This window comes from Ovis canadensis, chromosome 25, assembly GCF_042477335.2.
Source record: "Ovis canadensis isolate MfBH-ARS-UI-01 breed Bighorn chromosome 25, ARS-UI_OviCan_v2, whole genome shotgun sequence".
In the NCBI taxonomy this organism is placed as follows: domain Eukaryota; kingdom Metazoa; phylum Chordata; class Mammalia; order Artiodactyla; family Bovidae; genus Ovis; species Ovis canadensis.
This window is the reverse complement of record NC_091269.1, coordinates 48,272,764-48,285,646: the sequence shown is the minus strand read 5'-3', so window position 1 is coordinate 48,285,646 and position 12,883 is coordinate 48,272,764. Positions and strand designations below refer to the sequence as shown.

At 41.1% G+C, this 12,883-nt stretch overlaps 1 protein-coding gene across 9 annotated transcripts in view; it reads right to left on the bottom strand.

The window, feature by feature from the left end:
• KAT6B (lysine acetyltransferase 6B) overlaps positions 1-12,883 on the bottom strand; it is a 186,377-nt gene that overhangs the window by 104,666 nt on the left and 68,828 nt on the right. The gene's annotated exons all lie outside the window — the stretch shown is intronic.

Below are 12,883 nucleotides of genomic sequence, written 5' to 3'. Positions count from 1 at the left end.
GCATGTGGGATCTTCCTATGCCAGGATTGAGCCAGTGTCTCCTGCACTGGCAGGCGGATTCTTTGCCACTGAGCCACCAGGGAAGCCCCCAATTCATCCATTAATAAGGCTGTTGGACACTCAGTCAGAGGAAAATGCCACAGACCCCAAAACAAAACAAAACATAAAGGCAGGTAATAAATTCTTTTCATGTTATAACTACGGACGGAGAGAAATACAAGGTAAGGTAGTTAGGCAAACTTACTAATTTACTGAAAAACCAGAGTCTAACCAAAGCAGACAGATTACTAAAGCAACAACAATGGGACGTATCCCTTTACCTCATCTTACTCAATAAATATATGACCTCAAGAAGGCAGTTTTTTGAATGCTGAGTTTTAAGCCAGCGTTTTCATTTTCTTCAGGCTCGACCAAAATCACTATGGACAGTGACTGCAGCCATGAAATTAAAAGACATTTGCTGCTTGGAAGAAAAGCTGTAACAAACTTAGACAATGTACTAAAAAGCAGAGACATCACTTCGCTGACAAAGGTCTGTACAGTCAAGGCTATGGTTTTTCTGATAGTCATGTACGTATGTGAGAGTTGGACCATAAAGAAAGCTGAGTGCCGAAGAATTGATGCTTTTGAACTGCGGTGTTGGAGAAGACTCTTGAGAGTCCCTTGGACTGCAAGGAGATCCAACCAGTCCATCCAAAGGAAATCAATGCTGAGTATTCACTGGAAGGACTGACGCTGAAGCTCCAATACTTTGGCCACCTAATGTGGGGAGCCGACTCATTGGAAATGACTCCGATAGTGAGAAAGGCTGAGGGCAGGAGGAGAAGGGGGAGACAGAGGATGAGATGGATGGATGGCATCACAGACTTAATGGACATGTGCAAACTCGAGGAGATAGAGAAGGACAGGGAAGCCTGGTGTGCTGCAGTCCATGGAGCAAAGAGTCGGACACGACTGAGGGACTGGACAACAAAGAAGAAAGCAGGAGTAAAATAGAACATTAGGGGAAAGAAGCGACAGCTGAACACAACACCACAATAACCTCCTCCCTTCAAGCAGTCTGGGATCTAAGTGCTTCAGGGTGGCGCTTGGAAGCCAGGCGATCCGCTCATCTTGTAAGTATGACAACTGCTCTACTCCTCTGAAACCAGAACAGGTGAAGAACAATAAGCAGTCACAAAATGTGCACCAAAAACTTGGGGAAAAAAATTTAAGACTGCTATAGAACTCAAGCTAGTCCAAGCAAAGCAGAAAGCATCTCTGGCCACAGAACCCTTTCCTCAGAAGGCCAGTATCCACCCAGAGCCCTAGAGAACTAAGGGGAAAGATGTTTGGCCACGATGAGGAGGAGTTGAGCCACGGCCTTATGCACGTGAGGAGATTATCCAGGAAGGATGTGGGAGTCCAGTTTCGGCTTAACGCTAACCCAAATTTGAGAAGTGCAGCCTGGTGTCTAGCCAATAAAGAACTAAACAGGGAATAATTCTTCTGCACAATCAAGAGGATAAACTCCAAAACTGATTTGAGGGAACAGGCCTGGCCTCATTTACATACTAACAAGGCCAAGATGGCCACATCTTATTTTACTCCTCAGATCTCTTGTGTCCCCACTACTGACTACTGGGCTTCCCAGGTAGCACTAGCGGTAAGGAATCTGCCTGCCAGTGTGAGACATGCGAGAGACATGGGTTTGTTCCCTGGGTGGGGAAGATCCCCCAGAGAAGGAAATGACAACCCGCTCCAGTATTCTCGCCTGGAAAATTCCGTGGACAGAGGACCCTGGCGAGCTACAGTCCATTAGGTCACAGAGTCGAACATGACTGAGTCCAGCACAAATGACTATCACCCTCTAACCTCATCATATATATACTGTGGATATTGTGATTAAAAAACCTTGGTTCAGAGTCCAAAAAGGAGAGCAGTTGGGGGAGAATTTGCAGTTGATTTGGGGAAGAAGATACAAGGCAGAATCTGAGTTGCTGTGGGTCAAAACCCTGTGGTCTACCAGAGGAAGGATACACATAAATCACAAAAAAAATGTAAAAAGGAACTACGAACTTATATTAAGGATTTAAGTGACAGAAAGTTATTTAAACTAGAAGAATATATAAACAAAAACAAACAGTCAGGAGGAATATACTGAGTTGACCCACATAAAATCGCTATTTTCACAGATCCAAAAAAGTGCAGTGTCAGCAATTTTATAAGGTTCGAATGTACTTTGCATTGAAAAATTCACTGAAACTGCACTGGACAGCACCAGAATGAAGAGGAATTTCAGACTCAGTATTAAGGAAGCACCTCTGACAAGGCAAACAGTGTGCAAACAGAACAGGGTGATCCCCTCTCAAGAGATTTCTGTATTAAGTTGCTTCTAAGATCCCTTCTCTTGCCTACTTAGTCTAAGCAATTTCTGGTGGATTCGTTTCCATCTGCAGTAAGAGTAGAGAAGACAGGTGACTGTGAAACAAAATGTGTCCTGAAAAAGAAAATGGGACTAGAGAAGTTCAGAAAGGCAACAGTGACCATTTCCAACCCGTTCAGCCCCCTCTCTGCAGAACCCAGGGATCATCCTGCCTTGAACACAGTGAGAGCTCAGCCAACATCTGCAGGCAGGGGAAAAAATGAGTCCTATAAACAAATGCTATAAATTTAAAAGAAGGATTTAGGACCAGGAAAAAGCAGTAAAGAGATCTGGAAAGGAAGGCTTCATTGATGCAAAGAGACTTGACCTGCAGAACTGTGACTTAGGTAGTTTGGGACACAGAGCAGAGAGCACACCAGGGGCTGAAGCCCAAGAAGCAGAGCTGGACACAACGTATGTAAGTGAACAGAGAGTCTGGGGTGATGAGTTAGAGAAAGGGGGTTGCGGCCAAGACTAGGAACAGGGACCATCTTGACTGCCAAGTTCAGGCTGGCACTGTAAGTCTAAGTAGGGTTTATAGACAAACCGGAAGACTGAAGTAATAAGTGAAGGGACAGTTCATGTCTTCACCCACAAGTTCCAAGTATTACAATGTTAGGGACTCAGACAAAGAAAAAAGCAAAGCTACGTTTTGATTTCAGTACTGCTTCATTTTTGCATTATTCAGGTCAGATTCTGCTACATTTTGTTCTTAATGGTTTATAAACTGTATTCAAAATGCCTTATTTTTATTACAAATTGTTTACACTCTACGATCACAAAAGTTATTAGTCCATGTTCACCTAGCAATTCCTCTCAAATGAAAACAGCTATCTTGGCTCAAATGTGAGAAAAGCGGTAAACATTTTGGGGGCGTTTACTGGCAGTGGTGGTATTTCAAGGGGCTGGATGGAAGGAGTGGTCCACCCAGGGTGCAGGCAGTAACGGGGTCTGCAGAGAATTTAAAAACAGTAATAAACTGACTAAGGTCAGTCTGCTTTTTATTATCCCTCTGCACTGGCAATTCTAAACAATTCTAACCCTCCCTGCTGGGACTGATGGCTCCCATCTCAGCCATCTCTCCTGGGTCCACCACCAGTACTAGCGCTCAGCATCATAGGAAGTGTTTTACATGAACTCTCTTTTACCCCTCATTTTACAGACAGGGAAAGAGAGGCTCGGGAGACAGAGGTAAATAGAAAATGAGGGTTTACCCCAGGCAGCCTGATTCCCAGGGTTGCATGTTTAACCTACAAACTACTCCACTCAGGGAAAAATGAGCAAAACAGTAGAAATCCCCAGTTCAGCTCAGTTAAGAGTCAACAGCCGAGTCTGAATGTCGTGTTTCATTAGCCTACCACCTACCTTTTCATCAGTGAATCAACAACTGACTGCCTATAGCTCAGAGAACACTTCTTACTTACTAATTCATTGCCCATTTCTGGACTTTTCCCCGGAGAGCAAGGTAGGTTAACTGCCATATTCCTGGCCACTGTGGCCTGAGGCAAAGATCTCTCAGAACAGCCGGGCAGTGGTAAAAACCAGCTTCATGAAAACACATTCTGGACTCCATAGCATTCATTTTAATGAACAAGGACATCTATGTTTAGGTACCGTCAAAATCCTCATAATAGAATTTTATCTTAGTTGCTTTAATTTTAGACTCTGCCTTTTACCAGGAGTCTTCACAGTGAGAGAATGTAGAATAGAAATAACAAACAATACACTGGCATTTCTTCAATGGTTAATAATTTAATTGTGCAAACAACTCATTTCCTCTCCCCAGCTTCTCCATCTATTAAGTAGAATGTTAAGTTATACATGGAAGAAATGGACAAATTCTTAGAAAAGTACAATTTTCCAAAACTGAACCAGGAAGAAATAGAAAATCTTAACAGACCCATCACAAGCACGGAAATTGATACTGTAATCAGAAATCTTCCAGCAAACAAAAGCCCAGGTCCAGATGGCTTCACAGCTGAATTCTACCAAAAATTTCGAGAAGAGCTAACACCTATCCTACTCAAACTCTTCCAGAAAATTGCAGAGGAAGGTAAACTTCCAAACTCATTCTATGAGGCCACCATCACCCTAATACCAAAACCTGACAAAGATGTCACAAAAAAAGAAAACTACAGGCCAATATCTCTGATGAACATAGATGCAAAAATCCTCAACAAAATTCTAGCAATCAGAATCCAACAACACATTAAAAAGATCATACACCATGACCAAGTGGGCTTTATCCCAGGGATGCAAGGATTCTTCAATATCCGCAAATCAATCAATGTAATTCACCACATTAACAAATTGAAAAATAAAAACCATATGATTATCTCAATAGATGCAGAGAAGGCCTTTGACAAAATTCAACATCCATTTATGATAAAAACTCTCCAGAAAGCAGGAATAGAAGGAACATACCTCAACATAATAAAAGCTATCTATGACAAACCCACAGCAAACATTATCCTCAATGGTGAAAAATTGAAAGCATTTCCCCTAAAGTCAGGAACAAGACAAGGGTGTCCACTTTCACCGCTACTATTCAACATAGTTCTGGAAGTTTTGGCCACAGCAATCAGAGCAGAAAAAGAAATAAAAGGAATCCAAATTGGAAAAGAAGAAGTAAAACTCTCACTGTTTGCAGATGACATGATCCTCTACATGGAAAACCCTAAAGACTCCACCAGAAAATTACTAGAGCTCATCAATGAATATAGTAAAGTTGCAGGATATAAAATCAACACACAGAAATCCCTTGCATTCCTATACACGAATAATGAGAAAGTAGAAAAAGAAATTAAGGAAACAATTCCATTCACCATTGCAACAAAAAGAATAAAATACTTAGGAATATATCTACCTAAAGAAACTAAAGACCTATATATAGAAAACTATAAAACACTGATGAAAGAAATCAAAGAGGACACTAATAGATGGAGAAATATACCATGTTCATGGATTGGAAGAATCAATATAGTGAAAATGAGTATACTACCCAAAGCAATTTACAAATTCAATGCAATCCCTATCAAGCTACCAGCCACATTTTTCACAGAACTAGAACAAATAATTTCAAGATTTGTATGGAAATACAAAAAACCTCGAATAGCCAAAGCAATCTTGAGAAAGAAGAATGGAACTGGAGGAATCAACTTGCCTGACTTCAGGCTCTACTACAAAGCCACAGTCATCAAGACAGTATGGTACTGGCACAAAGACAGACATATAGATCAATGGAACAAAATAGAAAGCCCAGAGATAAATCCACACACATATGGACACCTTATCTTTGACAAAGGAGGCAAGAATATACGATGGAGTAAAGACAATCTCTTTAACAAGTGGTGCTGGGAAAACTGGTCAACCACTTGTAAAAGAATGAAACTAGATCACTTTCTAACACCGCACACAAAAATAAACTCAAAATGGATTAAAGATCTAAATGTAAGATCAGAAACTATAAAACTCCTAGAGGAGAACATAGGCAAAACACTCTCAGACATAAATCACAGCAGGATCCTCTATGATCCACCTCCCAGAATGCTGGAAATAAAAGCAAAAATAAACAAATGGGATCTAATTAAAATTAAAAGCTTCTGCACAACAAAGGAAAATATAAGCAAGGTGAAAAGACAGCCTTCTGAATGGAAGAAAATAATAGCTAATGAAGCAACTGACAAACAACTAATCTCAAAAATATACAATCAACTTCTGCAGCTCAACTCCAGAAAAAAAAACGACCCTATCAAAAAATGGGCCAAAGAACTAAATAGACATTTCTCCAAAGAAGACACACGGATGGCTAACAAACACATGAAAAGATGCTCAACATCACTCATTATTAGAGAAATGCAAATCAAAACCACAATGAGGTACCACTTCACACCAGTCAGAATGGCTGCGATCCAAAAATCTGCAAGCAATAAATGCTGGAGAGGGTGTGGAGAAAAGGGAACCCTCCTACACTGTTGGTGGGAATGCAAACTAGTACAGCCACTATGGAGAACAGTGTGGAGATTCCTTAAAAAATTGCAAATAGAACTACCTTATGACCCAGCAATCCCACTGCTGGGCATACACACCGAGGAAACCAGAATTGAAAGAGACACATGTACCCCAATGTTCATCGCAGCACTGTTTATAATAGCCAGGACATGGAAACAACCTAGATGTCCATCAGCAGATGAATGGATAAGAAAGCTGTGGTACATATACACAATGGAGTATTACTCAGCCGTTAAAAAGAATTCATTTGAATCAGTTCTGATGAGATGGATGAAACTGGAGCCGATTATACAGAGTGAAGTAAGCCAGAAAGAAAAACACCAATACAGTATACTAACACATATATATGGAATTTAGGAAGATGGCAATGACGACCCTGTATGCAAGACAGGGAAAGAGACACAGATGTGTATAACGGACTTTTGGACTCAGAGGGAGAGGGAGAGGGTGGGATGATTTGGGAGAATGGCATTCTAACATGTATACTATCATGTAAGAATTGAATTGCCAGTCTATGTCTGACGCAGGATGCAGCATGCTTGGGGCTGGTGCATGGGGATGACCCAGAAAGATGTTATGGGGAGGGAGGTGGGAGGGGGGTTCATGTTTGGGAATGCATGTAAGAATTAAAGATTTTAAAATGTAAAAAATAAAAAACTAAAAATAAAAAAAAAAAAAAAAAAAGAATGTTAAGTTATAGTCCTCAAAAGTTTGATGAGGGGACTTCTTGGTGGTCCAGTGGTTAGGACTCAGTGTTTTTCACTGCTGTGGCCTGGGTTCAATCCCTGGTTGGAGAACTAAGATCCCGAGAACGTGGCCACAAAACAGAACTCTTTGATGAGGGCAGAATTTCCCTAATAATATGAAATCTTCAGGCCATAAAACTACAAAGAGAGGTCACTGTTGTCAGGATCTTGGCAATTATAGTGAAGACATTTCCCTTCATTTCATTCCTCAATTTCTGAAGGGAAAAGATTAATTAATCTGCTTTATATATTTAAACTTAAAAATCAATACATACTGAATATGACTAGAACTATGTAGCAGTTTATGCAAAACAGCTTCTAAGCCCAGACTTCCAAACACTGGATGTATTAACACAGCTAAAGAAGTAGGAACCAGAGATCAAACTGCCAACATCTGCTGATCATCAAAGCAAGAAAGTTCCAGAAAAACATTGACTATGCCAAGGCCTTTGACTGTGTGGATCACAATAAACTGGAAAATTCTTCAAGAAGATGGGAATACCAAACCACCTGGTCTGCCTCCTGAGAAATCTGTATGCAGGTCAGGAAGCAACAGTTAGAACTGGACATGGAACAACAGACTGGTTCCAAATTGGGGAAGGAGTACGTCAAGGCTGTATATTGTCACCCTGCTTATTTAACTTCTATGCAGAGTACATCATGAGAAACGCTGGACTGGAAGAAACACAAGCTGGAATCAAGATTGCTGAGAGAAATATCAATAACCTCAGATATGCAGATGACACCACCTTTATAACAGAAAGTGAAGAGGAACTAAAAAGCCTCTTGATGAAAGTGAAAGTGGAGAGTGAAAAAGTTGGCTTTAAAGCTCAACATTCAGAAAACGAAGATCATGGCATCCAGTCTCATCACTTCTTGGGAAATAGATGGGGAAACAGTGGAAACAGTGGCAGACTTTATTTTTGGGGGCTCCAAAATCACTGCAGATGGTGACTGCAGCCATGAATTTACAAGACGCTTGCTCCTTGAAAGAAAAGTTATGACCAACCTAGATAGCATATTCAAAAGCAGAGACATTACTTTGCCAACAAAGGTCCGTCTAGTCAAGGCTATGGTTTTTCCTGTGGTCATGTATGGATGTGAGAGTTGGACTGTGAAGAAGGCTGAGCACCGAAGAATTGATGCTTTTGAACTGTGGTGTTGGAGAAGACTCTTGAGTGTCCCTTGGACTGCAGGGAGATCCAAAACAGTCCATCCTAAAGGAAATCAGTCCTGAATATTCACTGGAAGGACTGATGTTGAAGCTGAAACTCCAATACTCTGGCCACCTGATGAGAAGAGCTAACTCCTTTGAAAAGACCCTGATGCTGGGGAAGATTGAAGGCAGGAGGATATGGGGATGACAGAGGGATGAGATGGCTGGATGGCATCACTGACTCAATGGACATGAGTTTGCATAAACTCCAGAAGTTGGTGATGGACAGGGAGGCCTGGCATGCTGCAGTCCATGGGGTTGCAAACAGTTGGACACGACTGAGCAACTGAACTGAAAGGTGACAGGAACAAGAAGCCAGTCAGCAGTGGACACTGAGACTAAAGCAGTGGTAGGCAGAATTCTAGCATGGCCTCTGGGTGTATACAACCTCTATAATTCGCTCCCCTTGGCGGGACTATGGATATTATGGGTTCTCCCCAGCCCCCCACGGTTAGGTTAAGTTATGTGACCAAGGTAAGGAAATTCTGCAAATATAATTAAGTTCCCAAATCCACTGATCCTCAAGTCTATCAAGATAGAGATTATCTAAGGTAAGCCTGCCTTAATTAGATGGAGTTTTTTCACATGATCAGAGATTGGAAGTCTAGAACAGATTATCAAAGGATCTTGGAAAAGCGAAAAAGTATGTTGTGGAGAAGGGTCACATGGAAGAGCAGCCTCTAGAAGCAAAGTGCCTCAACCCTATGACCATAAAGACCTGAACTCCGCCCACATCTAGTGAGCTTAGATGAGGAACTCAACTTTCAGAAGAGATCATGGCCCCAGCCAACATCTTATTGTGGCCCGGTGAGACCCTGAGCCAAGGACCCTACCAATCCATGCCTGGACTCCTGACCCATAGAAACTGTGAGATAACAAATGTTGTTTTAAGCTGTTAAATTACAGTGATTTGTTAACAGAGCAATTGAAAACTAATAGAGTGAGTCTCCAGATAAGCTGGCAGCATTCATTTAAACACTGTCCAGGACACTGGCATCCCTGCTATGAGACAGAAAAACTAAAATCATCTAACTCTTCAGGCTAGACGTCATGCCCACTGATACAAGCTTGGCTTCCTACACAGATCTGCCTTCAGGGAGATAACAGAAACCGACTATCCCTGGGATAATTACTTCTTAGGCAAATAAACAAATATACTGGCCCCCAAACTTAATACATCAGTTCTTCAGCTAGGCTAATGTGAATCTGTGTGACAGAGAGCTCTGCCCTTGATATCCAGAAAAAATAAAAATAAAATCTGACTAAGCTAAGAATTAGCAAGACTCTGGGTTATATTAGTTCTCTATTGCTACCAACAGTGGAGTAAGCAACACTCATTTATTAATTCACAGTTCTGTAGGTCAAAAGTCCAAGCAGGCTGACTGGACTGGGTTCTCTGCTTAAGGTGTCACAGAGTCAAAACGAAGGCGTTGATCAGGCTCTTTATCTTGAGCCTCTGGGGAATAACCCACTTCCAAGCTAACTTAGGTTGCTGGTGGAATTCAGTTCCTATTGGTTGTAGAACTGAGGTCCCTGTTTCTTTGCTGGCTGTCAGCTGGGAGCCACACTCAGCTTCTAGAAGGAATGCACATTCTGAGGCATGTATTCCCTTCCATCTTCAAAGCCAGCAAAACACAATCAAATCCTACTCAAGCCTCAAATCTCTCTCTCTTCCAATTATCCAGAGAGCAAGCTCTGCTATTAACAGGCTCCTTTGATTACATCAGCCCACCTGGACACTGCCCACTTTCATTGTCCAAGGTAATACAATTGTGGGCATGCCAGCTCAACACATTCACAGGTTGCACCCATGCTCAAAGTGGAGGGGCTTGCTCAAAGGCCAAAGGTCATCGGGGGGCATTCTTAGCCCTCTGCCTACCATACTGGACCACAGCAAACCCAACAAGACAATGAATGCCACCCTGGAAGGCCTCCTGAAAAAGAACCAGCTAGCTTCCTACAGAAGACACAGATACTACAAGGACTGTCAAAATTCCCACTAGCTTTAAAGCAATTCATATTTCCCTGTTCCTTTTCCAGATCCTCAGCATATTAGCATATATACACACACATACTTTTTATTTCTCTGAGCTGGAACCTTATCAATGTATTTAGAACATATGCAGAAATTATTTCATAAAACAAAGCAAAAGACACCAAATATTGGACATTTATTTCATATGAGTCACTATGTTAAACACAGTGAAAGCTGGAAATATATAAAAGTTAATGCCTCTGAAGGGACTGATATATAACGCAAGTCAAAGAAAAGATAATATAAAATGATGAAGGATGCCACACTAATATTAGTCAGATGCCCAAGAATAACATATTCACACCAAACTGCATAGCTTTTAATACAAGTCTCACAGCCTGAGTATACCTACAAATGTCACTGGTGACAGCAGTACATATGAAGGCTTTTAAAAAATTACCAATATGGTTCCAAATTTGGTGAGGGTGTTTAATGTGTACATAATTTTTATGTACAAATTAGAAAACGTATGAGCGGAAATATACCAAAGTGACTAGCTATTTGAATAGCAAGAATCACAGGAGATTTTAATTGCATTTTGATTAATTTTTAATATTTCTCATTTTTTCCAATAAACATGTAAGAACACTCTCATAACCAGAATATATATATATATGTATGTGCACATTTATATTAGGAAACTCGTGGTATTTGGTCCAAACAAACTTTCTTTCAAGCCAAAACCAACTGCTGTACATGTTTCAGATAACACAGTAGCTTTGACATAGCATCCCACTGTGTAGAATCTGAATAAGGAACAAACTTGTTAATGACAGAAACCACATCAGAAAGGATACAAAAAGGTGAAACTCCTAAGGACCACTACAAACCGGTGGCATGAGAGAAAAGAAACGCTAAGTAAACAGAAGCTATGAGGTAGAGGAAAGGGTGGAAGGAGAGTGAGGAAAGCAGCAGATGAGAGTGGAGAGAGGAGCTAGACTTGCTGTGGAAGGCAGAGACAGATGCCAGACGGAAAAGAGAATGAGTGAATAAATGGGTGGGCAGGGAAGACAGGAGATGGAAGGACAGACAGACAGACAAAGAGCCAGAGCTGGCATCTGCTTCTCTTAGGGCTCCTCTGATTTCTGAGAATTTTCCAGCCCCCTTGGTTGGAATCATTCTTAATAAATGATTTTTCATTGTTTTCAACCAAAATGAGCCCAACTACAATTACATTAAAAATATTACTTCTGTAAGGCTAAAAACTGAAACAAAAGACAAGGTCTTAAAGGTCTTCTAAAAGACAATTTCTTAATTTAGACATTTTGTTTCTTCAAATCCAGCTCCTCCCCAAAGCTGGTGAGAACGTGGCAATCTCTGACCCTCCCCACCCTCAGCACTCAAAAACAGAACAATCCCAGCCAGAAAAGGATTTGCCTATTAGCCACGCTATCTCCACCAAGACAGCAGCCTTATTAAATTACAACTGTTTGAACAAGGTCAAGCACTCAGAGTTTAATTCAAAGTGTTTCCAGGTATAATGCTGTCAGGTCAACTTAAACAAGCCAACAGAGGCTTGGAGCCTGATTAAATATTAAAACAGAATCTTTCACATCTGTTTTTACCCAAGGATGAAATTACTGTACATCACTTCCACCAGCTCATTAATACACTATACACACATCTTGCCTCAAAGGTTACAGGAATATCAATGCTTCAGAGGCCTGCAGTGAAGCCTGCCCACACAGCCAGAAGTGAGGTCACTATATACTTTACAGGACGTCAATATTTCTTTATAAAATGTGAGAGATAATCAGTTAGACACAGACACATTTTAAATTAAAGGATGAAAATCTCCATGAAGTTAAGCCAGTTGCTTTTGATCTGAACCTTTTATTCATTCATTCAGTTGGCTTTGACAGGTAACTTAATAGCACAGGTTAACAAAAATTCTGATTCAATAGTAATTATTTTATAAAATGGAGGGCTGTCACATCCAAATAGATGGCCATGGTGATTACCTTTTTCAACTTATAAAAGCACAAATATAAAAGGTACATATAGATATTTCAAAGCACAAACACTTGGGACACTCAAAATATATATTTTCATGGGGTATTAGGGAAAAGAGCAGTGGACGGTTTGAAAGCTTTGAAAAGCACTATAACAGGGAATGACACCTGGACCGACCGTCTAGAATTACTCAGAGTACTCCTCTGCGTTTAATACCCTGACCTGAACCCAGAGAGCAATTTAAGAACTGTTTTACAGCCCTAAGCCACAGACGATGAGTTACTACTGATACCTGTGCTGCTGTGCACACATTTCCCACTCTCTCCTCTCCCTCTGGTACATCACCCCCTTTCTTCCGGCGAACCCACTTCCACTTCTGGTCCTGGAGAACTGTCAATCATCGTGTCCTCACCCCCAACTCACAGGGATGATCCTCAAAACCGCAGTTCCCAGGCATCTGGTGACAATAGCTGGTCTAAGGGGTGGACACATGCCTTAGGAAGGCTGTTTCTATCTAT